Source organism: Triticum aestivum, chromosome 1A (genome assembly GCF_018294505.1).
Source record: "Triticum aestivum cultivar Chinese Spring chromosome 1A, IWGSC CS RefSeq v2.1, whole genome shotgun sequence".
NCBI classification, from domain to species: Eukaryota; Viridiplantae; Streptophyta; class Magnoliopsida; order Poales; family Poaceae; genus Triticum; species Triticum aestivum.
The window spans coordinates 406553916-406580096 of NC_057794.1; the positions used below are offsets into that span (position 1 = coordinate 406553916).

Sequence of the window (26181 nt, forward strand, 5' to 3'; positions counted from 1 at the left end):
CGGCAAAACGAAAGGTATATGTGATATACATGTAATTGATGTGTACCTTACCAGTACTCGTAGTAGCTCCTGGGTATTTGATACCGGTGCGGTTGCTCACATTTGTAACTCAAAACAGGAGTTGCGGAATAAGCGGAGACTGGCAAAGGATGAGGTGACGATGCACGTCGGGAATGGTTCCAAGGTCGATGTGATCACCGTCGGCACGCTGCCTCTTCATTTACCTACGGGATTAGTTTTAAACCTCAATAATTGTTATTTAGTGCCAAGTTTGAGCATGAACATTGTATCAGGATCTCGTTTAATTCGAGATGGCTACTCATTTAAATTCGAGAATAATGGTTGTTCTATTTATATGAGAGATATGTTTTATGGTCAAGCTCCGATGGTAAATGGTTTATTCTTAATGAATCTCGAGCGTAATGCTACACATATTCATAGTGTGAGTACCAAAAGATGTAAGGTTGATAATGATAGTCCCACATACTTGTGGCACTGCCGCCTTGGTCACATAGGTGTCAAACGCATGAAGGAGCTCCATGCTGATGGACTTTTAGAGTCTCTTGATTACGAATCATTTGACACGTGCGAACCATGCCTCATGGGTAAAATGACCAAGACTCCGTTCTCAGGAACAATGGAGCGAGCAACCAACTTATTGGAAATCATACATACTGATGTGTGCAGTCCAATGAGTGTTGAGGCGCGCAGTGGCTATCGTTATGTTCTCACCCTCACTGATGACTTAAGTAGATATGGGTATGTCTACTTAATGAAACACAAGTCTGAGACTTTTGAAAAGTTCAAGGAATTTCAGAGTGAGGTTGAGAATCAACGTGACAGAAAAATCAAGTTCCTACAATTAGATCGAGGAGGAGAATACTTGAGTCACGAGTTTGGCACACACTTAAGAAAATGTGGAATAGTTTCACAGCTCACGCCGCCTGGAACACCTCAGCGTAATGGTGTGTCCGAACGTCGTAATCGCACTCTATTAGATATGGTGCGATCTATGATGTCTCTTGCTGATTTACCGCTATCTTTTTGGGGCTATGCTTTAGAGACTGTCGCATTCACTTTAAATAGGGCTCCGTCGAAATCCGTTGGGACGACACCGTATGAATTATGGTTTGGGAAGAAACCTAAGCTGTCATTTCTAAAAGTTTGGGGATGCGATGCTTATGTCAAGAAACTTCAACCTGAAAAGCTCGAACCCAAATCGGAAAAAATGTGTCTTCATAGGATACCCTAAAGAAACTATTGGGTATACCTTCTACCTCAGATCTGAAGGCAAGATCTTTGTTGCCAAGAATGGATCCTTTCTGGAGAAAGAGTTTCTCTCGAAAGAAGTAAGTGGGAGGAAAGTAGAACTTGATGAAGTACTACCTCTTGAACCGGAAAATGGCGCAACTCAAGAAAATGTTCCTGAGGTGCCTGCACTGACTAGAGAGGAAGTTAATGATGATGATCAAGATACTTCTGATCAAGCTCCTACTGAAATTCGAAGGTCCACAAGGACACGTTCCGCACCAGAGTGGTACGGCAACCCTGTCTTGGAAATCATGTTGTTAGACAACGGTGAACCTTCGAACTATGAAGAAGCGATGGCGGGCCCGGATTCCGACAAATGGCTAGAAGCCATGAAATCCGAGATAGGATCCATGTATGAAAACGAAGTATGGACTTTGACTGGCTTGCCCGTTGAGCAGCGAGCCATAGAAAATAAATGGATCTTTAAGAAGAAGACAGACGCGGATGGTAATGTGACCATCTATAAATCGGCTTGTCGCTAAGGGTTATCGACAAGTTCAAGGGGTTGACTACGATGAGACTTTCTCACCGGTAGCGAAGCTGAAGTCCGTCTGAATCATGTTAGCGATTGCCGCATTCTATGATTATGAAATATGGCAAATGGACGTCAAAACGGCATTCCTTAATGGTTTCCTTAAGGAAGAATTGTATATGATGCAGCCGGAAGGTTTTGTCGATCCTAAGTATGCTGACAAGGTGTGCAAGCTCCAACGCTCGATTTATGGGCTGGTGCAAGCATCTCGGAGTTGGAACATTCGCTTTGATGAGATGATCAAAGCGTTTGGGTTTACGCAGACTTATGGAGAAGCCTGCGTTTACAAGAAAGTGAGTGGGAGCTCTGTAGCATTTCTCATATTATATGTAGATGACATACATTTGATGGGAAATGATATAGAACTCTTGGACATCATAAAGGCCTACTTGAATAAGAGTTTTTCAATGAAGGACCTTGGAGAAGCTGCTTATATATTAGGCATCAAGATCTACAGAGATAGATCAAGACGCCTCATAGGTCTTTCACAAAGCACATACCTTGATAAGATATTGAAGAAGTTCAATATGGATCAGTCTAAGAAGGGGTTCTTGCCTGTGTTACAAGGTGTGAAATTGAGCTCAGCTCAATGTCCGACCACGGCAGAAGATATAGAAGAGATGAGTGTCATCCCCTATGCCTCAGCCATAGGTTCTATTATGTATGCCATGCTGTGTACCAGACCTGATGTAAACCTTGTCGTAAGTTTGGTAGGAAGGTACCAAAGTAATCCCGGCAAGGAACACTGGACAGCGGTCAAGAATATCCTGAAGTACCTGAAAAGGACTAAGGAAATGTTTCTCGTCTATGGAGGTGACGAAGAGCTCGTCGTAAAGGGTTACGTCGACGCTAGCTTCGACACAGATCTGGATGACTCAAAGTCACAAACCGGATACGTGTATATTTTGAATGGTGGGGCAGTAAGCTGGTGCAGTTGCAAGCAGAGCGTAGTGGCGGGATCTACATGTGAAGCGGAGTACATGGCAGCCTCGGAGGCAGCACATGAAGCAATTTGGGTGAAGGAGTTCATCACCGACCTAGGAGTCATACCCAATGCGTCGGGGCCGATCAAGCTCTTCTGTGACAACACTGGAGCTATTGCTCTTGCCAAGGAGCCCAGGTTTCACAAGAAGACAAGGCACATCAAGCGTTGCTTCAACTCCATTCGGGAAAATGTTCAAGATGGAGACATAGATATTTGTAAAGTACACACGGATCTGAATGTAGCAGATCCGTTGACTAAACCTCTCCCTAGAGCAAAACATGATCAACACCAGAATTCCATGGGTGTTCGATTCATCACAATGTAACTAGATTATTGACTCTAGTGCAAGTGGGAGACTGTTGGAGATATGCCCTAGAGGCAATAATAAAAGCATTATTATTATATTTCCTTGTTCATGATAATTGTCTTTATTCATGCTATAATTGTGTTATCCGGAAATCGTAATACATGTGTGAATAATAGACACCAACATGTCCCTAGTAAGCCTCTAGTTGACTAGCTCGTTGATCAACAGATAGTCATGGTTTCCTGACTATGGACATTGGATGTCATTGATAACGAGATCACATCATTAGGAGAATGATGTGATGGACAAGACCCAATCCTAAACATAGCATAAGATCGTATAGTTCGTTTGCTAGAGTTTTTCCAATGTCAAGTATCCTTTCCTTAGACCATGAGATCGTGTAACTCCCGGATACCGTAGGAGTGCTTTGGGTGTACCAAACGTCACAACGTAACTGGGTGACTATAAAGGTATACTACAGGTATCTCCGAAAGTGTCTGTTGGGTTGACACGGATCAAGACTGGGATTTGTCACTCCGTATGACGGAGAGGTATCACTGGGCCCACTCGGTAATGCATCATCATTATGAGCTCAAAGTGACCAAGTGTCTGGTCACGGGATCATGCATTACGGCACGAGTAAAGTGACTTGCCGGTAACGAGATTGAACGAGGTATTGGGATACCGACGATCGGATCTCGGGCAAGTAACATGCCGATTGACAAAGGGAATTGTATACGGGGTTGCTTGAATCCTCGACATCGTGGTTCATCCGATGAGATCATCTAGGAGCATGTGGGAGCCAACATGGGTATCCAGATCCCGCTGTTGGTTATTGACCGGAGAGCATCTCGGTCATGTCTACATGTCTCCCGAACCCGTAGGGTCTACACACTTAAGGTTCGGTGACGCTAGGGTTGTAGGGATATGTATATGCAGTAACTCGAATGTTGTTCGGAGTCCCGGATGAGATCCCGGACGTCACGAGGAGTTCCGAAATGGTCCGGAGGTAAAGAATTATATATAGGAAATGCTATCTCGGGCATCGGGACAAGTTTCGGGGTCACCGGTATTGTACCGGGACCACCGGAAGGGTCCCGGGGGTCCATCGGGTGGGGCTACCTGTCCCAGGGGGGCACATGGGCTGTAGGGGGTGCACCTTGGCCTATATGGGCCAAGGGCACCAGCCCCAAGAGGCCCATGCGCCTAGGGTTCAAGAAGGGAAGAGTCCCAAAGGGGGAAGGCACCTCCTAGGTGCCTTGGGGAGGAGGGATTCCTCCCCTTGGCCGCACCCCCCTAGGAGATTGGATCTCCTAGGGCCGCCCCCCCCTTGGACTCCCTATATAGTGGGGAAGGGAGGGCCTCTCATAACACATCTTTGGTGCCTCCCTCTCCCTCTCCAACACATCCTCCTCCTCCATAGTGCTTGGCGAAGCCCTGCCGGAGTACTGCAGCTCCACCACCACCACGCCGTCGTGCTGCTGCTGGAGCCATCTTCCTCAACCTCTCCTTCCCTCTTGCTGGATCAAGAAGAAGGAGACGTCACGCTGACCGTACGTGTGTTGAACGCGGAGGTGCCGTCCGTTCGGCGCTACGATCTCCGGTGATTTGGATCACATCGAGTACGCCTTCCTCATCCCCGTTCTTTGAACGCTTCCGCGCGTGATCTACAAAGGTATGTAGATGCAATCCAATCACTCGTTGCTAGATGAACTCCTAGATGGATCTTGGTGAAACCGTAGGAAATTTTTTGTTTTCTGCAACGTTCCCCAACAAGTTCGGCATTGCGAAGGATAAATCATCACCAACATCGCCCGCCCCACGGATTACACGGAGCGGGCATACCGGCATCGCCGCACGGTCGCTTCATCAAGCCAGCATCGACCACCTCACGACCTGCATCGGCAGGGCCGGACTATTGCTTCTTCAAGCTGGTGTCCATCACGCCGACCTACTTCGACTCATCGGCTGACATCGAGGCTTCGACATCTCGGCTGGACCGGGGGCTTCGCCATCTCTTCATCAACTTACTCCGGACACTTCGGCGTCACTAGCCGACCAGCTACGTCACGTTAGCTGGACCGAGGGCTTTGCCTCGGTGAGCCAACCTTTGCCAGCATTGCCCTGTCGTCGTTTTATCGCCCATCAGGCAATGGGTGTGCGGATCAAGTCCCAATTTTGCGAATCACCTTCCTTCGGATTGCTACAACAAATAAACCAAGTGCTATTAATCCCAGTATTTTTTGCTTGTTTGGGTTCATTTTTCCCAAGGAATTATTACTCTGGTTTGTCCATCATCTGTACACAGGTCTATCAAATGATGGCCGCATTAACGACGGTCGCGTGGTGGTTCGGTCAGTTTCCGTACATAGTCCGACGAACGCCGCATCCGGAACTCGGACCGACCTGTGAATTCAGGCTTTGCCACGCCTTTACCGCATCACGCCGACGCCCTGCATCGACATTGACTTCAGCGCCAGGCCATATTTCTTTTATTACTCACTTTGCATAAATTATTTATTATGCAACGATTTTTTTAATTATTATTACTATTATCTTCGATTTGCACTATTTTTTGTGCACAGGAAAATGATCCGGGGACTTCGGCGTCACTCTGCCGGTCTGCATTTACTGTGCTATGTCACCACTTCGGCGTGTCGAGCTCTCCGCTTCACCACCTCGGGACCGGCTTGGGGGATGTAACCTTGCCCCGCATCAAGCTCGGACCGCGTCATCAATACCGAACACATTAACCAGCTAAGTCGCTTTCATGCTCAAAGCTTTAATTTCTAACTTGTGTTCGGTTCGACCAAGCATTATACTTTTTTGGAAAAAAGTTGCTTGTAAAAAATTTCCTTGTCCAAACTTTGTTTGTGACGCATAAATTCAAATACCCCGTTTACTTGGGGGCTTCCTTTATGAAGCTTTTCCTCTTGCATATGATTATACTTGTACGGCTTCGTTCCTTGTTCGTGTATTACGCCACAATATGCACCATATTGACTTAAGCGATTTGCAAGCTGGGTTGCCTCGCTCCTGTGTTTACCCCTACGTTCCCGATTGTTCGGCTAGGGAGTAAAGGGAGCACCTCTACGATTGTCACGATCGGGTCACCCGAGCCAGACCTCAGACTGGGTGAAGCCGAAAGCTAGCGCTCTTATTGTTTTCAATGATGGTCGGCACACAACGGAACTCATGAGTACAAAAAATGTATTGCACAAGTCTCATAATAACAATGAGCACCGAAGAAAGGTATCGGTGGGGGTACTATTTTCTTCGAAGATGCTTCTTACACTTTGCAGTAATATAGCATAAGTTCCCTGGGCGCGCTTTGTTTGTTACAGCCTTATGGCCTGATTGCCTGGTTATTGGAAACACCATCGATATTATCGACAAATGGAGTACATAACACTTTTTGGTCCTTGACTGAAGAGGGAGAAGCCGACGGTCGGTTAAGACGCGTTTAAAGTTCGGTTGAACATAGATATGATATAAGTACTTCGATACATGCAATCATTCTTTTACTCAAGTCACTTGGGGGCTCTTAAGTTTAGTTGAGCCGTTTTATAATAAGTGTTCTTCTTCTTAGTCGTTGCAAAGTATTATTATTATTATTATTATTATTATTATTATTATTATTATTTATCACTCCTTTTTTCGACACGAGTGTGCGGTCACTAGCCGGGGAGCCTAATTTCTCTCTCAAAGCCTCTAGAGTTTAGTTTGCTAAACTGGCCTGATGAGAAGTACTCCGCCCTCGGGATAGGAGGTTGAAGCCATAGGCTGACCCGCTCGAAGTCTTGAGATAGGATGTATCATGTTAAAGCATGACAGAAGCACTTCTTTTTTCTAAGACCAACTTTCGGATTGGCCCCGAACACTTGATATTGTTTGGACGTCATGTTTTTACTGACGTTTCTTGGTTTTCCAAGCTTTTTGGCACTTTTAAACTATTTGTGCTTTTCCAGCATTAGTCTTGCAGTGCAACGCCGGACACCTTTAGGGATTCGGCAAAAACATTCTCAGATATTTCTATATATGCATCGGTTTCGAATTGTGTCTTCGGTCAATAGTTGGGTTGCCCGACTCCTGCACTTGCTTCCTACGTTCCGTTTTGTTCGGCTAGGCGTGCAAAGGGAGAACCACTGCGATTGTGCTTCCAGCTCACATGGTTAAGCACCTCAGTGGAGAAAGCCGAAAACTGACTTTCACAATAAGCGTAAACTGGTCAGCGATCCGATGACTATGTTAAATGATGGGCCGTTCATAACATTGGCCGAAGTGTTTACGGCTTGACCCCGACTGTCGCCGAACACTACCGGGGGCTATTAACTGGCCTCCCAAACTAAATCCTCAATATTTTGCTCTTACATTAGAGCTGAGGTTTAATGATCATGCTTAGCATGACAACCCAAAGAAAGGAACCGATAGCGGGACTATTTTCTTTGGAAGACATTTCTTCTGTTAAACAGTAATATAACTCTCTGCGTACCTTTGTTTATAAAACCGTATGGCCAGATTGCCTTGTTTGTTGTAAATCTTTGCCCTCATAAAGGCTTTATAAAGTAGGACAAACACTCCTCGGCTACTGGCCGAGGAGGTGGAAGCCGATGGTCGGTCAACAAAGTTTTGTACAATGCGGATCCGAGCATTAATGACGTAAAGTACTTGGATACATAGAGTCATTACACATAATTTGTGATTTTACTATGGATATTGATCCTTAATTCGGCCACCCGTGCCCGCATTAAGGCTCGGGGGCTACTGGGCTTCGGGCTTATTATTTACAAATATTAAAGGGGCACATTGATCCCCTGATCTGGTGTTACCACCCGACCAGTGTCTCGGGGGCTACTGCATTGCTTGTCCAATGCAGAAAATTTTATGTGCAATATAGTTTCCGAGGAGATTTTGATCCTCAGGTTGGTCGGCCGCACCCAACCTGAGTCTCGAGGACTGAGCACGCCGCTTTTAGTGTCCCGAAGTATTCTGCCGAGCTTGGACTTGATCCTCAGGCCGATTTTGCAAATCAACCTGAGTCTCAGCGGCTACTGGGATCAGCGGTCTTACGTCATCCTTCAGGTGCATCTCGGGTTTTAGACCGATACACACCTTGAGGGCTACTGGCTATATATCTCGGCAGAGAATAAATTGCACCAATAAAAAAATATTCACAAAAATCGGCCCACATTCGGGGTGGTGCACCACCTCGGAAGCAGCCCGGCATAAAACTCGGGCGCTAGTGGCTGGTTCCATAGAGGGCATTTCCGGCATTAAGCTCGGCTAAACTCCTTCAAACTTCTTTGAACCAAGGTGATTTACGACACCTCGGATATAGTCCGGCGTTGGAGCTCGGATACATAGTCCGGCGTTGGAGCTCGGATACATTCCGGCGTTAGAGCTGGGAAGCGGTCCGGCGTTGGTGCTCGGTTGCAAAAGATACCTCGAATATAGTCCGGCGTTGGAGCTCGGACGCAAGAGGACGCTGCCGCCCGGGAACAACTTCAAACCCGAGGTGTGGCATAAAAATAACAAGGCATTGGTAAAGTCCGGAAACTTAAAGGGGCTCCTCGGATACCCGACGTGTAAACTCGTCGAATGCATTTCAGCGATCCTCAAGATCGAAGATAAAGAAGATTTGTTGAACCAGTTTTCAAGACCGACGACCGAAGATGAAGAATAGTTCAGAAGAATTGAGGAGCGTCCCTAACTTGAAGACCGGTTCAGGGGGCTACTGACGGTGTCCTGGACTAGGGGGTACTCACCACGTCATCTCCCGATCTATTAGATTGGGCCGAGGCCCCCCATGGCCGTATACTCATGGGCCAGTTCGGACAGCTGCCGCATACAAGGAAGATTCCACAAAGACTTGGCGATCAAGACAAGGACTTCTCCCCACCGGCGTATTTGGCTAGGACTCTTGTTAACCTAGGCCTCTGGTGCATTATATAAACCAGGGCCAGGCTAGTCAATAGAACATACGGAACAACAATCATACCATAGGCTAGCTTCTAGGGTTTAGCCTCTCCGATCTCGTGGTAGATCTACTCTTGTACTACCCATATCATCAATATTAATCAAGCAGGACGTAGGGTTTTACCTCCATCGAGAGGGCCCGAACCTGGGTAAAACTTTGTGCCCCTTGCCTCCTGTTACCATCCGGCCTAGACGCATAGTTCGGGACCCCCTACCCGAGGTCCGCCGGTTTTGACACCGACAGGCGGGTTACATGTGGAGTCCAACTCGGACTTTAACTTAAACTATTTTGACTTCCCTTCCTGGGCTTCTTAACGTCTGTCGGTTTAACATTGTTCTGTCGGTTTAACATTGTTCTACCGGTTTAACATTGTCTGCCGGTTTAACATTGTCTGCTGGTTTAACATTGTCTGCCGGTTTAACACCAGCCGGTTTACCGTCTGTCTTAGCCATCTGTCTTGACTTTCTGTCTTAACTCTCCGCCGGTTTACCATCCGCCGGTTTACCAAGTCCCAGCCAGTTTACAACTCCAGCCGGGTCATACCGCGGGGTATATCCCCGACATTAGCCCCCAGTTTAATTTGGATTTATCCATGTTAAACTGATCTTGATTATCCTTAAGTCCTTGTCACTTCCTTCTTCTATAAAATCCGAGTCAATAGACCAGCTTCATAATCAATTTGCTGACATCGGTTTGTCATAGTGAAATATTGTGAAGAATAACTCCTTTGACTTCAGCTCCCAATGCTTAACAAAAATATTGGCCTTTGAAATACTCATTTGATCTTCAGCCGGTTTAAGAATGTAGAACTTGCCGGTTTGAGAATGTAGAACTGTGCCGGTTTAAGACTTGAACTTGCCGGTTTATCATTGCCGGTTTACAAATATTGATGGCACTAGGTCATAATTGTAGTTAACATGAAGCTTGAAAATATACCTCTTATATGCCTATCACTTGTAGCCCCCAAGTCTTAAGAAGGTAGCATAGCAACAGCTTAAGACTTGCTTCAATATGAATATCACAATCTTGAAGAAATCCAGGTTGTTCATCAATCACTAGTCAGAATTGAGTATTCTACATATGTAGCCCCCAAGTGCCGGGTTGTCATGCTTACAGCAACCTGGGACTTGAAATTGCCTTATTCTCATAAAAACTTCAACCAATGTAGCCCCCAAGGGTCGGCTCAGTAAGATAATGTTGAGCTGGGACTTTGATATATTTCTTCAATGAAAATAACGTCATATGATGTAACCCCCATCATGGGGCTTGAATTCATGTCCACAAGGTTAAGAGCCTTGTGCTTTACCAACTGGGCAGTGGACCCTTCAATGTAATGGATAAAAAGCATTGTCCCTTAAATTGTTGACAGAGGCAATTGGTAGCCTCCAAGGGCCGGCTCATTATAATGTGATGAGTCGGATCTTCAATAAGGTGAGCAAACAATGACTTTGCATTAGCCCCCAAGTGTCATGGTGCATGCTTGCAGCGACATGAGACTTGCATATTTGATGTAATCTCAACTTAAATAATGTAGCCCCCAAGTGTCGGGTCGTAAGCCTGCAGCAACTTGGGACTATTCCTTCAATCATATCCATTGATAATATGATAGCCATTGCGCTAAAGCGACTTTGAAAACCTTAATCATAATACGGGTTATTGATAACCATAATAAAAATCCAGCCATGTTGGCTATTAAAGATTTGAATAATATACCCAATCATTTATAAGCACATGATTCCAATGGCGCAATCCAAATATATACTGGCGACTGATAGTCCAAAGCCAGGCCGGGTTAATAAACACCGGATTATAAGTGATTATGCACTGACAACTTGTAGTTGAAAGTCGAGCCAGGTTAAAGAACACCAGGTTAATTTGATGACTAATAGTCATGCCGGGTCGAGAGACGCCGGTTCAACATAAAATTTATCAAAAGAGAAAAATCTTGACAAAGGCAAATAAAACCGTGTAGTCGAGGCTTTTCAAGGGCTGCCAGGCCCAAATTCGAGGCTTTTCATGGGCTGCCAGACCGCTGAGTTAAACCATTTTGCAAAGCCTTTTAAGATGGGCCTCTAACTAACCAATCGTCGTTTTAACTTTGACAAGTTCAGGGTCTGTATAAGATTGACTTGTCAAACGTTCGGCGGGTCATGCCAGGATTACCTGGATAGGAGTGGCTTACTTGATGAAGGCAGGTTAACTCGGGGTTTTAGGTGAATACATCAGGCTTCCAAGCCGTGGTTTGATAGCCAATTACAAGGGTCCTTTCAAACTCTTTATTGCTTTGCACAAAGAGCCCCCAAGTAACTTTGTGAGCTGTGCTCAATGGGTGTCTATGTTTGAGTTGGTGCTTTTTGCAACACTCTCTTTGACCCCTAACTGATTTCCCTGGTGGCCTTACGCCGATCAAGAGGTGTAGCTATGGTTCGAATATGACCAAGCCCCCAAGTGATCAATAATATGATAAGCCAATAAGGCAGGATACCCATGTTTGAACCGCGCATCATGGCAACAGGTCCTCTTTGGCAACCTTTAACTTTTTGCAAGAGATAAATTCTTCTTGAACCAGGATTTTGAACCGGATATTGAGAGCTTCAAAGCTTTGTGGGAGACATCTTTCCCTTGAACCGGATTTTAAACCGGGATCTTCATTTTCAGCCGGAAATTTCCTGACGGCCTTTAAACTCGAACTTGCGAGAAGTTAATTCCTTTTTGAACCGGACATTGTTAAACCGGATTTGAGCGCTTCAGAGCTTTGTGGGAGAATAGATTTCCCTTGAACCGGAATCCTTCTTTTTAAGCCGGAAATTTTCCGACGGCCTTTAAATATTCGCCAATAAGGCAGTAGCCTCTGGGGCCAGGTTATTTTTCTCTCCAATGACCCGGAGCTCTTGAATTTGCTTTAAACCGGCAATCATTTACCGAGTCATGTCATTGTATCCCCCGAGTCCCAAGGCGGCTCGAGGAGTTGGCTTTGAGATTCTCCATATTGACCGTGATATAAACCGGCATAAATCATTCAATCAGCTCGGTGATATAATAATCTCTTTTGTAGTAGACAACTTGCCCTGCATTGGAGAACTTACAAGCCAGAGTAATCGCTCTTTTAAAGAAAGTAACATGTAATATGAAAATATAGTGGATGGTTTTCACCTGATATGTTAGCCAAAAAATATCCACCACAGAGTTGATGATCACCGGGGTGAAGCTGAAATCAATCATGGACAAGTCGGCCATACGAGCAGATGGATGAACCGGCCGCGGCGTTGTAAACCTGTGCGGACGAGCAAATTGTCCTCCTTGTTGTAAACCAGTGCGAACCGGCCACGAGAGTGAATCGGCGAGTCATCTGTGGCGTTGTAAGCCGGTGCGGATGCGCGAGTCAATTACAGGCGCAGTCCCGGCTAGTTGATGTAGACCAGGCCGTACGACTTGTGCGCGTCCATTCATCGGGTAATGTGTTACGGACTATCACCGGGCGGAATATTGTCAGCCCGTGCTCCATACCCATGGTATAAATCATATTTATAGAGAATGATTATCCTGTATATAAAAATACACAGATCAAAGTAATTGTTTTTTTATAAAAATAATACGTGCTGATAAAATATACTTCACCTGATACACTTTTCGGATGAAGTGACTGTACGGCAATCTGACCAGGCAGTGGCCTTCACGTACAAACAACCACTCATCCATTGAGCTTTTAAGTGGGTTTTGCCCCTTGAATGGCGCATCGAACCTTTGGTGTCCTTGTCAATTTGGCTTTTTATGTAAACAGTACTCAAAGAGTACTACTCTGTAACTGGAGTAACTTCGCTCAATCAGTACCAGATGACCAAACCACTCCATAGTTGATGTCTAATCCTCGGCAACTTGCAACACTATATAGATGTCAGTAGCTCGGCCTCAATCCGGAGCGGCGACCCAACGCGGCAACGATGCACGACAGAGATAGGTTGAGGCAGAGGCGACAGCGCGACGATTCAGCGGAGGCAAGGCCGGCTTGATGAAGCGGGTTGACAGAGGAGCACCGCGGAGGATGGCGACCCGGCGGCTCACGAAGGCCATAGTCACGCACGGCAAAGGCAAAGGCCGCTCCGACGAGGACGGCTTAACACGGAGGCCTGGTGCAACGGCTTGAAATGGCCATGGCGTAGGTCAGCAGTGGGGATGGCTCGGAGGGCCCCGACGACTTTTGCACCGGGCAGCTCGGCGGGTGGCCGTATCCACAGTAACAGAGACAAGACGGGGTGGTTCCGAACAAGGCCGTGTAGACCACGATTTTAGCGACGGCGGTTCACCGGACAGCTCTCCAACAGCGGTTCTCCGCGAGGCGGCTCATAGGCACAGGCAAGTGATGACAGTAGAGGCAGGGGCGGGTTGTGGCCCAGACCACTTCGGCTTGAATCGATGGAGGGACACAGGAGGCGGAGCGAATCCGCGACGACGGGGCGGCTTGAAGAACCAAGGCGGGTGTCAGCTGCAGCGGCTCGGACGGTCGCGGAGGAGCGAATCACCAAGCCGGCTCAGTGTGCCCCCGTGGATGCAATAGGGGCAGTTTATCGTCTGGTAGCAGCTTTAAGGCAGCTCAAGGCACGGGAGGCCGAAGCGAGGCAGAGGTAAACCGGCAGAGTCGAGTCACGGCCGCAGGCGGCTCAGGGCCGACCGGGCAGCGGCGGTGACTCGGGGTCAGCCTGAACGAATCGACTCAACCGAGATGGTTATGAAGCAGTGACTTGTAGTCATTGTAATCCGGCTGGCTTAACCCGGTGCGGCGATTTAGCAGTGGTACACACCGGCTCAAGAACTCCGGATCATGACAGAGGCGGAGTATCGTCGACTCGGCAGGGGTGCCGACAGGTTACTGTGGCAGGACGAGTCAAATCGGGTCACCGCATCAGCAACGTCTTGGGCGGTTTGTGTCTTGCGACAGATGCCGGGTTGGCCCGGCATATCGACAGTGGCGATTTGAGGCATGCGGGGGTCACGGCCGCAGCTTGACGGAGCTGAGCTGCTGTGGCCGTCCTGGTGATGGATTTGGATCCGGATTAACCGTATGTAGAAACGGAGTGCAGCCGTGGCAACAACAAAGTCGCTCGGCGACTCGTAGACAGCCGCAGCAGGCGCAGCAAGCCGGTTTGAATGTGAAGGCAAACCACTGCATGGCCGGTGACTCGAGGGCGGAGACGAGGCTGCAGTAGCCTAGAACACAGCCACGGCAGAGGCGGCTTTACGATGGTGACTTAACGCGGCCCATAGAAGTGGATTTTTCCTAACTAGTTGAGCGCACAACTCGTATCATTGCCGTCCATCTTGAGTGTTGTCCTATCAATCTACCCCACCATGGTGTCAGCCATGCATGGTATTCCCTGGTTATGTGTTATTCTTGCGTGTGTATAGTAAGCCGTATTGCAACCGTGGCGGGGCCTGGGGGCTATAGATTCGTCTGACAGTACGTCTTGTAGGGCCATGGCCTTTTAGATTCCTCTGTCATGTGTACTGTACTGCACCTTTTTCTTTCATGCTTGATTCCCTTCCATTCTCGCTTATGCCAGACCACAAACAATTTATGTTACACATATAGTTCAAGTCTGCTATAAGGATCCGACACACAGAGTTTTCGTCTGATGGGAATTTATGATGTGTAATATACGTTTTTCTGAAATCTACGCTATAAAGTTCTTCGAAAAATGATCTGAAAGCTCCACTAAGCAGACCGCATGGTCCTGCTTCCCAGATCCCAACCCACCCAGGTCGGGCCAGAATTATCCTCCTTTTCCATCTCTTGCTTGACGTTCCTCCTCCATCCACCGCTCTACATCTCCACTTAGTTTGATTCGTGATGCCTGTCATCTCGTCGATGCTTCCACCGTTCGCTCGATGATTCCCCTGTACACATGCCATCCACTTGCCTCCATGCCTATGCACGGTGCGTTCCTTTGGACACACCGAGACTGCTAACTGTAGCTGTTAGGTATGCAATTTGCCACACTTTATTTACATTGATGTTTTGTTTATTACCAAGCTTTCTTAATTAATTAGTTGCACTTTTTAAATACTCGACCGTATAAAGTTCTACGTACTGCCATACCAAATCACTGCACACGTAAAAAAAAGTGCTGCGATGGAACGTTTTTCACAGTCCTTGTCAGCCAACGCTCTCCTGCTCGACTGCATCCAGTTCTGTGCTATTCGTAACCAAAGTTCCGCATGGGTGATTTCATTTCAAAAAAAAAAGGTGGAGAGATGCCGCCTCCCCCAATTGGTGCTTGTCCGGTTTCCTCACTTCCCCCAATGGACAAATCGTTTTGAAAGAATAAGCCTGACGAGGGCCGTACTCCTGGCCGGTACTAGGATAAAGAAAGTAAACTTAGGACCGCTGTGCATTTCGCACACTACTCCACGTACTGACGCAAAAATTAGGCAAATAAACAAATAGAACAAAGAAAGCAAGCCTGTGATTATTGGAATGAAAAAACATATGAGCTTAGGTCAAAGGCAAAAAATTAGGACACCTTTTTTTATACCAGTACGGCATGTTCAGAGTTAATTATTTCACAGGAATCAAGACTTAACACAAACGCCTCGTTGAACGATTACTGGGCACAATTAGAAATTTGAATCATGTACTGTTTGCCATCCTCGACAACCCCATACTATGTACAATTAATATTTATGATCACCGATAAGCGACATATTTTGTAACATTATGGGATCATGCTATACAAATTCGTATGTTGCTCCGCAATAACAACAATCTGCTCTAAAGAATCAAACTTTTGACAGCAATAACTGATCACTATATCAAATTTCCTTGCTGTAGATGTCAATGCCCATGACCAATTTCAATTGACAGTGCTGAATTAATCTTCAGACTACTATTTTACTGAAAACACTTGCCTAGTTGAATCATTCCTCCACTCAATTGCTGTTTACTATACAAGTCAATGCCCACTATAATTTCCAACTGAGAAAGCTTATAAAATCCGGGTCCAGACTACTATTTTACTGCAAGCACACGCCCAGTTCAATCGTTTTAGGAGTGCGACAGAGAGATAATACCTTCCCAACCACGGAGTTGGAAGGCCAGAAGTCTGGCATGGCCTCCGGAACTTCAGATTCTGCGTCGCTAGCAGATTTCTCTCCATCTTGGCTTGAGGACGAAGAAGCGATGTGCAGGAACACTCGCCGCCGTCTTCCTCCTCTGGCGATCTCTGATCTGGGACGCACTCCAAGGGTTATGAACAAAAGCTGTCCACGGACACTGCACGAGAGATTGTAGGCTTTGCCCGATCTGCGTAATTTCTCATGGCCTTCTCCAAAGCACTTTTCCTTCCCGATAATGAGGCGCGGTGGTCGGGTATCTTGCCAAGTCAGACCCTACATGTATTTGAGACGTTAACCGCAATTGGAATGAAAACAAATCTTTCTAATATAGTTAAAATGTGCTCATCACTCTGACTTTGATTCATAAGTAGCTGCAGTGTTTTGAATACCGTATGCGTAGATATATGTAACAACCAATGCTCCAGAATAATTAACTGTGTAGCATCAATAGGTATGCCGCTCATAAAAATGTCTTAATGCACATGCCGATGCCAATATTGACAGTATAAATGCCTGCAAAAAAGGCGGCAAAGTCTGACCGTAAAATGTAATATAACCAAGAGCCGAGTTTATGATTCCTTGACACAAATCGAAAATTGTATCATATGCTGCACCCCAAATAGACATGTTTATGATCGCTGATCATAACGGGAGGTCTTGTAACATCAACCGACAACTCCTCAATAACAAAAAATCTGCTCCAAAATAAACAAACTTTTGACTGCAATCAACTGAACATGGTAAAAAAAATCTCCTGTTCATGTCAATGTCCATGATAAAGACTGAACTGGTGATGCTTCCCTAATGTTGGTTCAGAAAATTATTTTACGTGTACAACACGGGCCTAGATGTCCACGTTCATTAATCCCAAATCTAGAAACTGAACACGTCACTGGCTGTTCTAATTTCGGCCTGCCCAGAAACCTCAAATCTTCATCAAGCCAAAAACTTTACTGAAAAAACAGGACTAGTTCACTGAAAGTTGTATTCACAAAGGGGGGGGGGGGATTGAGCTAGTACCTTTGAGGCCACGGAGTTGGAGTGCGCTGCGATTCAGATGGGGGTTCTCTGTGACCGCGAGTGTTGTCAATATCTAGGACATGAACTTGAGATGCAGAACTTGAGGAAGGAGAATCGGTAACGCCATATGTCCCTCCGCCCCCACACTCGTCGTCGTCCTCCCCTTCCTCTAGCAATGCCAGATCTGGGACGCCCTCATGGACATGGCAAGATTCAGATTTGAGGAATTTGCCGGAGAAGACAAAGAAAGAAACAGAGGATCTTGTGAAACCTGAACAGGAGATCCGTGAATGACTCCCCACCGAGATTCATTGGTGAATCATGAAGAAATCTTGAGATCCAGGCACGGCGATGGGGAGGACATGGTTCCGCCGGTCGATGCAGCTGCAGCTGCGTCGAATTTTGAATTGCATCCGGCTTGGGTGGATGGGGCAGCCTGGTCACGGGGGACACAGATCAGGTGACATGCACCTTTGCATGTTACCGTGTGCCTTGCGGCCCAAATTCAAATTTGAACATTGCAAAAAACCCTCCACTACTATCACGAAAGCACCGGGCATGCTATATTAAAGTTTGTCATGCGGGGATCTATCCTTGTGCAATCGCCCAGTGAATTACGTAAAGTCGTTCATGTTTGTACACGAACACACCGGGTGTGCTAGATTAAAGTTCATTTAAGTGGCGTCTATCTTTGTGCAATCGCCCGGTGCTTTCAGTAAAGTCCTTCGTGTTTGAACACAAAAGCACTGGGCATGCTATATTAAAGTTTGTAATGCGGGGATCTATCCTTGTGCAATCGCTCAATGAATTACGTAAAGTCATTCATGTTTGTACACGAACGCACCGGGTGTGTTGGATTAAAGTTCGTTAAGCGGGGGTCTATCTTTGTGTCCGGCGCTTTCAGTAAAACTCCTTCGTGTTTGAACACGAAAGCACCGGGCATGCTATATTAAAGTTTGTCATGCGGAGATCTATCCTTGTGCAATCGCCTAGTGAATTACGTAAAGTCCTTCATGTTTGTACACGAACGCACCGGGTGTGCTAGATTAAAGTTCATTTAAGTGGGGTCTATCTTTGTGCAATCGCCCGGTGCTTTCAGTAAAGTCCTTCGTGTTTGAACACGAAAGCATCGGGCATGCTATATTAAAGTTTGTCATGCGGGAATCTATCCTTGTGCAATCGTCCAGTGAATTGCAATATAGAACCATCTAATTATAATGGGAACACCATTACCTTGAAAAGTTCTACTGGTCATATCACAAAAAGTGCGGATAACTAGAACATGAAGTCATCGATTAATATGAACGCTCTATGCGGTGCATCACTAAAGTGTGGAGTACTTATTTGTGAAGACTCTTGTGTGTCTCATTGAAGTTATTCTACATATTCCGTTAAAGACCTTCAAAAGTTGTTGTTGAGATCTAAACTCGGGCGTGTATCACCAAAGTTCTTCAACCTAAGCCCCTAAGCCGCCTTGGACAGTTGGATGCGGACCCCCGTGGAAGTAGTACGTGTCCTCGAGGAGACCTGGCGAGCAAGACGAACTAGCAGAGTAGTTCTGAGGGCCCGTACTGGGAGGGGAGGGTGCTCAAGCAGAAGTGTAATGTCAGCAAGTCCGTAGGCATGTAACCATGTAAACCAAGGTCGAAACAACTACATGTATATGAGTTTTCCTATGGTGCACTGCAAATATATTTCCGAGATCTATTCATGAGGATATATTTATTCTAAAAAAGGAGCAAATATATTATGCGGAAAATAAATCAACCTTTGTAATACATGGCAGTTTTAACTCTACGAGGAGACAACAGTAAGGGTTAGGATGGCAGGCGCTAGATTGGGTGTTGTTTGAATTTGAAATGGACAATACCAATAGAGATAGTTCTGTTGCTTCATTTCCCCATGATAGCAACACACACAGTAAATTATTTTATTTTATTTTTGCGGGAAAAACACACACAGTAAATTAGTGCTTAGCTCTGCCGCTTTCACTCATTAGTGCGAAGTACAATTAGCGCTCAAAGGTTATTCCAAAATGACAGTTGCGTGGATTGTGATTAAGAAGGAGCACTACTACAGGGACGATATTTTGGAGACGATCTGCGTCTGCACAGTACTTCCGATTAAGAAGTTCTGCATCCGGCTATGCTCCTCCAAATTAACAATGCATGCTCGTCTTACAAAAGTGCTTCCAAAATATTTTACAAAGTGCAAACAGTGGCTATAAAAGTTTCTTTTTAAGCCAACAATTATTTCGCAATTTACACAAAACGCCAGCTGTGGAGACAGAAAGCTCTGTCAACAAAATACGTACATTTTTTGCAGGTCTGTCAACAAAATACATTAATAAAGCAAACAGAAGTTCATACATGGGAAGCAAATGCTCATATCTGGACAAAAAAAACTTAATAAAGTAATGCATATGTCTGCAGTCTAAAATTATCAGAAGTTCATACATGCCAAGTAAATTACCAAAGAAAAAAATCTGAAGAAAGTAATGCATTGTGATTTAACCTACCCAGTAGTTCTTACTAGCTTGCAAAAACATAATCGAATGCCCACGAATAGGACTGTTGGAGAGGGGATGCTCTCGGAAAAATTATGAAGAGGCAGAGGACGAGCAACCATGGATCTAGTCCCTCCGTCTTCTTTGCACAGAATCTCATGGGGGGAAATGGTGGTGAGGACTGAGGATGCGGCTCCCGTGGTCGCCCGCGTCCCAAGACCGGTCTACACTCTTCTCCCCATTCTTGCTCCTCATTTGGGCTCTTCTCGATCCAGCTTGATGAAACAACTAGGCACGTACCAGATCGAGTGGGAGGCACCTAGATCTTCCTCTCCGTGCATCCGCAATCACGCTGCACGGCAGTGAGTAGCTCTGCGCATGGATCGATCACGGAGGCGACGACGAGCGGCCGAGGCCACCAAGAACCACACAGAGGAGGCTCCGGGCGCGAGTGATCTTGGGGACCTCGGTCTCCCCACATGGATCTCGGAGACCGGCGGTGGTGGATCGAGAAGGAGCGGCGGTGGATCACGGGGCCGCACCTCACCATTATCGATGGGATTCAAGGTTTGGAATCTGAATTGTTTGGGTTAGATGGGCATTGGTGCAGCAAGATAATGGCGTAGGTAGGGGCTCACGGGGGACAGTACATCACGGGTACGGCCATAGGTGAGCGGACAGATACGATGTGACTGTATCCGGCTGTATAGCGGTGGGGAAAAGGAAAAACGAGATTCTTGGCTGGGCCCGAGTGGGCCACGGTGCTCGCATCCATAGGCAGAAGCAACCGCGACGATTCGCGTTGCGCGCGCAATCGGTTAGAATAAGCCATATTCGGGCCCATAGCAGCAAAGCAAGTCGACGGGGCGGCAAGCCGGAACAAGCACGGCTGTATCCTCGCGGCGGCAGCTCAAGCGGATCTTGTTCCGGGTCGTAGTTTGACTTTGGTTCAACATGGAGACGACTCGCGTTTGAACAACTAGGACACGGCGGTTTACTGCAGTAAGCCGGCGCCCGGCGCCGGCCTAAACGGGGCGGGTCGCGGTGATCCGGCGCACGTTGGTTGAAGGACTCCGACGGGTGTCTTGGCATAGATGGCTCAGCGCAATGGAGGTGGGGTCAGGCTTGCGGTGATGACTCAGCAGCAGAGGCTGGGGCGACTTGAAGACACCAAGCGATGGTGGCAGCTTGTCAACAACACCAGGCGACACAGAGGTGGACGACGAGGCCGGCAACTTGGCGCGAGATGACTTAGGCGAGGCGACTCACAAAGGCGGTACGCCGGCCGGTCCACGCTACGGCTTGATGTGCAGCGGAGGCAAACAAGGCGAAGTCGGCAAGGTGACAACGGCGCACGGCGACCTGGTGATGATGCGGCAGTGAAGGTGAGGCCGGTTTAAAACAGCGCTGAACAAGGGGTGGCCGTGGCGGCTCGACCGGCGGAGGCGTGCTCGGTGGCAACTCAAAGGCAGAGGGCCGCAGCCAGCGACGCTAGATCGTAAGGGTACACCGCTGGCAGGTACGCGGCCCTGGCGAAGACAGCAGCAGCAGACGAAAACGCTGGAGGTCGTCCGTTGGGTGGAAGCGCCAGACGCGGACGCGACGACGCCGGAAGCCGGCTGTCACTGCGGAGGTGCTGGATGTGGACGCGACCACACTGGAGGCCGGCCGCGGTCACGACGACGCTGGATGTCGTCCGTGGACGCGGAAATGCTGGAGATGCCACTCTCCATTTTCAAGTTTTTGGTCACTGTGTATACAGAGGAACGCAGGGAGCTAGCACGAGAAGGACTTGACGAAGCCTGCATGTGTGTTAACTTGGCCCTCTCGTGTTTGACCGATGCACAAGTTCCCTTGTGATCTTATTTGGAAAGCAAAATAATCATAGACAACAGAGGCAGGCCAGCGGTGGCGGACCGCAACAGCGATGCGAGCCGGCGGAATCAGAGTTCAATCCATATCTGGTTTATCTTTCCCAATCATGATCAGTTTGGCAGATTTCTATGTCCATGTCTTCCGGGTCATGGCCACTGCAAAAGCCTCAAGAGCTGGGGACTTGTACCAATCGTCGTCCTCCATTTGTTTGTTGGTGTTTAACGTAGATCGATGAGCAGCACTTGTGGACCTCTCTTTCAGGTTTTGAGAGATGTGCATCTGCCGCCATTGTAGGTACTGAATACTGTAGCTTAACGTGTCCAGTACTAGTTGAAGATTTGAAGTAATAGTACTTGGGCTGTTGTGCTACTGCTCAAAAAATTCTTGTTACCTTAGGAAACATACGTGGACAGCGACGGCCAGTCCGGCCTTTGTATCCATCTCGGATTCGATGACTTGGATAGATGCCTCGGCCTCTGTCCCAAATACGAATATCAGCTTTTGGATCGAACAATAAAAACTTCATCTTGGCGACTTGCGGTGGTGTACAGACGCATAACCCAAACTCTCGCCTCAACATTGCTCGCGCTGCTCAAACTGACTTTCTTTACGCGGAAATATATAAATTTCTAGGATCCTAGAAAAAATCCCTTCAAGAACTCAACACTACCATGCGCAGGCCTCACGATGGGCGCCAACTGTCGTGGAATTAACACGTCAGATGTTCTTAGTGTGAGAACTTAGTCGTGAGGCTAACGCATCTATGTGGTAGCTTGAGAGGGGTTGAGCGAAATCGAGAGACGCAACACAAGACAAGGGTTTAGACAGCTTCGGGCCCCGGCAAACATCATCCGGTAACAACCCTACATGCTGTTTGAGGCTAGATCTCATTATCATCACAAGGGAGTCGCCGTAAACCGGCTCTCCTCTAGTTGTGTCTAGCCCTAGAGATTGTTTCTTTCTCGTCCCCCTTTGAGGAGCCCTGCCCCTCCTTATATATGTTGAAGGGGTGGGTTACAAGTGCAGTCCAACTCGGACTTTAACTTAAACTATTTTGACTTTCCTTCCTGGGCTTCTTAACGTCTGCCGGTTTAACATTGTTCTGTCGGTTTAACATTGTCTGCCGGTTTAACACCAGCCGGTTTACCGTCTGCCTTAGCCATCTGTCTTGACTCTCTGTCTTAACTCTCCGCCGGTTTACCATCCGCCGGTTTACCAAGTCCCAGACGGTTTACAACTCCAGCCGGGTCATACCGCGAGGTATATCCCCGACAGGTTGGATGGGATTTATCATGCAATCGAGTTAGTTTTGTTAGGGTTTGATCCCTAGTATCCACTATGTTCTAAGATTGATGTTGCTATGACTTTGCTATGCTTAATGCTTGTCACTAGGGCCCGAGTGCCATGATTTCAGATTTGGACCTATTATGTTTTCATCAATATATAAGAGTTCTTGATCCTATCTTGCAAGTCTATAGTCACCTATTATGTGTTATGATCCGTTAATCCCGATGTGACAATAATCGGGATACTTATCGGTGATGACCGTAGTTTGAGGAGTTCATGTATTCACTATGTGTTAATGCTTAGGTCCGATACTCTATCAAAAGGAGGCCTTAATATCTCTTAGTTTCCAATAGGACCCCGCTGCCACGGGAGAGTAGGACAAAAGATGTCATGCAAGTTCTTTTTCATAAGCACGTATGACTATATTCGGAATACATGTCTGCATTACATTGATGAACTGGAGCTAGTTCTGTGTCACCCTATGTTATGACTCTTACATGATCGATCGCATCTGGCATAATTCTCCATCACCGATCCAATGCCTACAAGATTTACATATATTGTTCTTCGCTTATTTACTTTTCCGCTGCTATTGTTACAATCACTACAAAACCCAAAAATATTACTTTTGCTACCATTACCTTTTGCCACCCGTTACCACTACTATCATATTACTTTGCTGCAGATATTAAGTTTCCAGGTGTGGTTGAATTGACAACTCAGCTGCTAATACTTGAGAATATTCTTTGGCTCCCCTTGTGTCGAATCAATAAATTTGGGTTGAATACTCTACCCTCGAAAACTGTTGCGATCCCCTATACTTGTGGGTTATCAGCCTCTCCAGCTCCATCTCTCCTTAGATCCTCCCGAACCACCCTTGTGTCTTCTTCTCCGTTATTGAAAGGTGAGGAAGACATGACGTTGGTCTAGCTGAATCTATCAGAAAACAGCAAGAAAAGAGAACATAGGATTTTTTCGCGATACGGTGATCAACTGGTTTGGAAAGTATGTATAGATTCTTTTTATCTTGGAGGACAAGCATACGGTAGAAAAACGGAGTCCGGAAGGTGTCCCAGGTGGGCACATCCCACCTGGGCGCGCCGCCCTGGTGTCTTGTGCCCACCAGGGGACGCTTCCTTGAAGTTTCTTTATTTCCAAAATTCTGAAATATTCCAAAACTAATAAAAATATTTTTGTGGATTTTTCAGAGTCCGTTTACTTAACATATCACGTACCTCCTTATTTTCACGATTCTGAGTGTTCCGGAAGGACTCTTTTATGTGTTCTCCCAGTGTCAAAGTTTGGATAATATTACTTTCAACATTAATAGGCGTACCTGAGATATAATGCTTTATTCGTTGCCCATTGACAACCTTCGGGTTAGTACCTTCGGAATTATTTATTTTGATGGCTCCAGGCCGATAAACCTCCTCGATGACATATGGGCCTTGACATTTTGAGAGGAGTTTCAAAGAATCTGAAACAAGAGTTGTACAAAAAAACATATTCTCTGACTTTAAACTCACGCTTTTGGATTATTTTTTCATGCCATCTTTTAACTTTTTCTTTGAATAATTTTGCATTTTCATAAGCTTGGGTTCTCCATTCATCTAGAGAGCTAATATCAAATAACCTCTTTTCACCAGCAAGTTTGAATTCATAATTGAGTTCTTTGATTGCCCAAAATGCTTTATGTTCTAACTCAAGAGGCAAGTGACAAGCTTTTCCATAAACCATTTTATAAGAAGACATGCCCATATGATTTTTATATGCTGTTCTATAAGCCCAAAGTGCATCATCTAATTTCTTAGAACAATTCTTCCTGGACCTATTGACAGTCTTTTGCAAAATTATTTTTATTTCCATATTGCTAAGTTCAACTTGACCACTAGATCGAGGGTGATATGGTGATGCAATTGTATGGTTAACATAATACTTGGCAAGCATTTTACGGAAAGCACCATGAATAAAGTGTGAACCATCATCAGTCATTAAATATCTAGGGACTCGAAACCTTGGGAAAATAACTTCCTTAAGCATTTTAATAGAGGTGTTGTTGAAAGCACAAGTGCTCCCTAGGTGGTTTTGGTAATTAATGTCAACATATCTCTTGTTGGACTAACACTTTTACCTAGTATGTTTCAGATAAGTTCAACAATGAAGTGGCATGGACTAGAGGATGTGGAACCCCTTCAAAATGCTAAGGACAAAGGATTGGCTCAAGCTCCAATCTCAAGACTCTACATTTTCTATTTTAGTGATACAAGATCACATTGAGTCCATAGGAAAGCCAGTACTATTAAGAAGGGATGAGGTGTTGCTTAATGGCTTGCTTGCTCAAAGTGCTTAGTGATATGCTCCAAAGCCCTCAACCACTTTCTCACTTCCAAATATGTCCCACACCAAATATCCAACTCGGCCCCATTGATTCTTTCTATCCGAAGCCACCGAGTTTAGTTGACATAGCCACTGCCAGAAACCCTAATCAATTCGGTCTTACCAATGGGATCTCGGTCTCACCGAGATGGGCTTGCAAACTCTCTGTTACCCATTGCAATATTTTTGGTCCCACCGAGATATGCAATCGGCCCCACCGAGTTAGCTTGGCCAACTCTCTGTTTCGTTTATTACCCAAATCGGTTCCACCAAGTTTGAGTAATCGGACAAACCAAGTTTTGGATTTACCCTAACCCTAGCACATCGGTCCCACTGAGTTGATCCAGTCTGTCCCACCGAAAACCCTAACGGTCACTAGATTTGCTGAATCGGTCCGACCGAGTTTATCAATTCGGTCCCACCGAGATTGGAAAGTTGTGTGTAAGGGTTAGATTTTGTGTGGAGGCTATATATACCCCTCCACCACCTCTTCATTCGTGGAGAGAGCCATCAGAACAAACCTACACTTCCAACTTACTTTTTTTGAGAGAGAACCACCTACACTTGTGTTGAGGCCCAGATATTCCATTCTTACCATATGAATCTTGATCTCTAGCCTTCCCCAAGTTGCTTTCCACTCAAATATTCTTTCCACCAAATCCATATCCTGTGAGAGAGAGTTGAGTGTTGGGGAGACTATCATTTGAAGCACAAGAGCAAGGAGTTCATCATCAACACACCATTTGTTACTTCTTGGAGAGTGGTTGTCGGATTTCGGGTTTCGGCAGACCCTTGAGGTTCGAACACTGGGGTGCGCGCGGAGATTTCGCCTCCTACCTACCTGCACCCCTCCGCCATGCTAGGATCTAAACTAAGGAAAGAACAACACAAGAGA

The 26181-nt window shown here is 46.3% G+C and overlaps 1 long non-coding RNA gene across 1 annotated transcript; it reads right to left on the reverse strand.

The window, feature by feature from the left end:
- Window positions 1–15917: 15917 nt before the first annotated feature.
- LOC123139162 (uncharacterized) lies at window positions 15918–17801 on the reverse strand. Its single transcript, XR_006469474.1, has 3 exons — window positions 17514–17801; window positions 17243–17426; window positions 15918–16495 (listed from the first exon to the last, which is right to left on the reverse strand). It is a non-coding gene; the product is annotated as an uncharacterized lncRNA (long non-coding RNA).
- Window positions 17802–26181: the final 8380 nt, after the last annotated feature.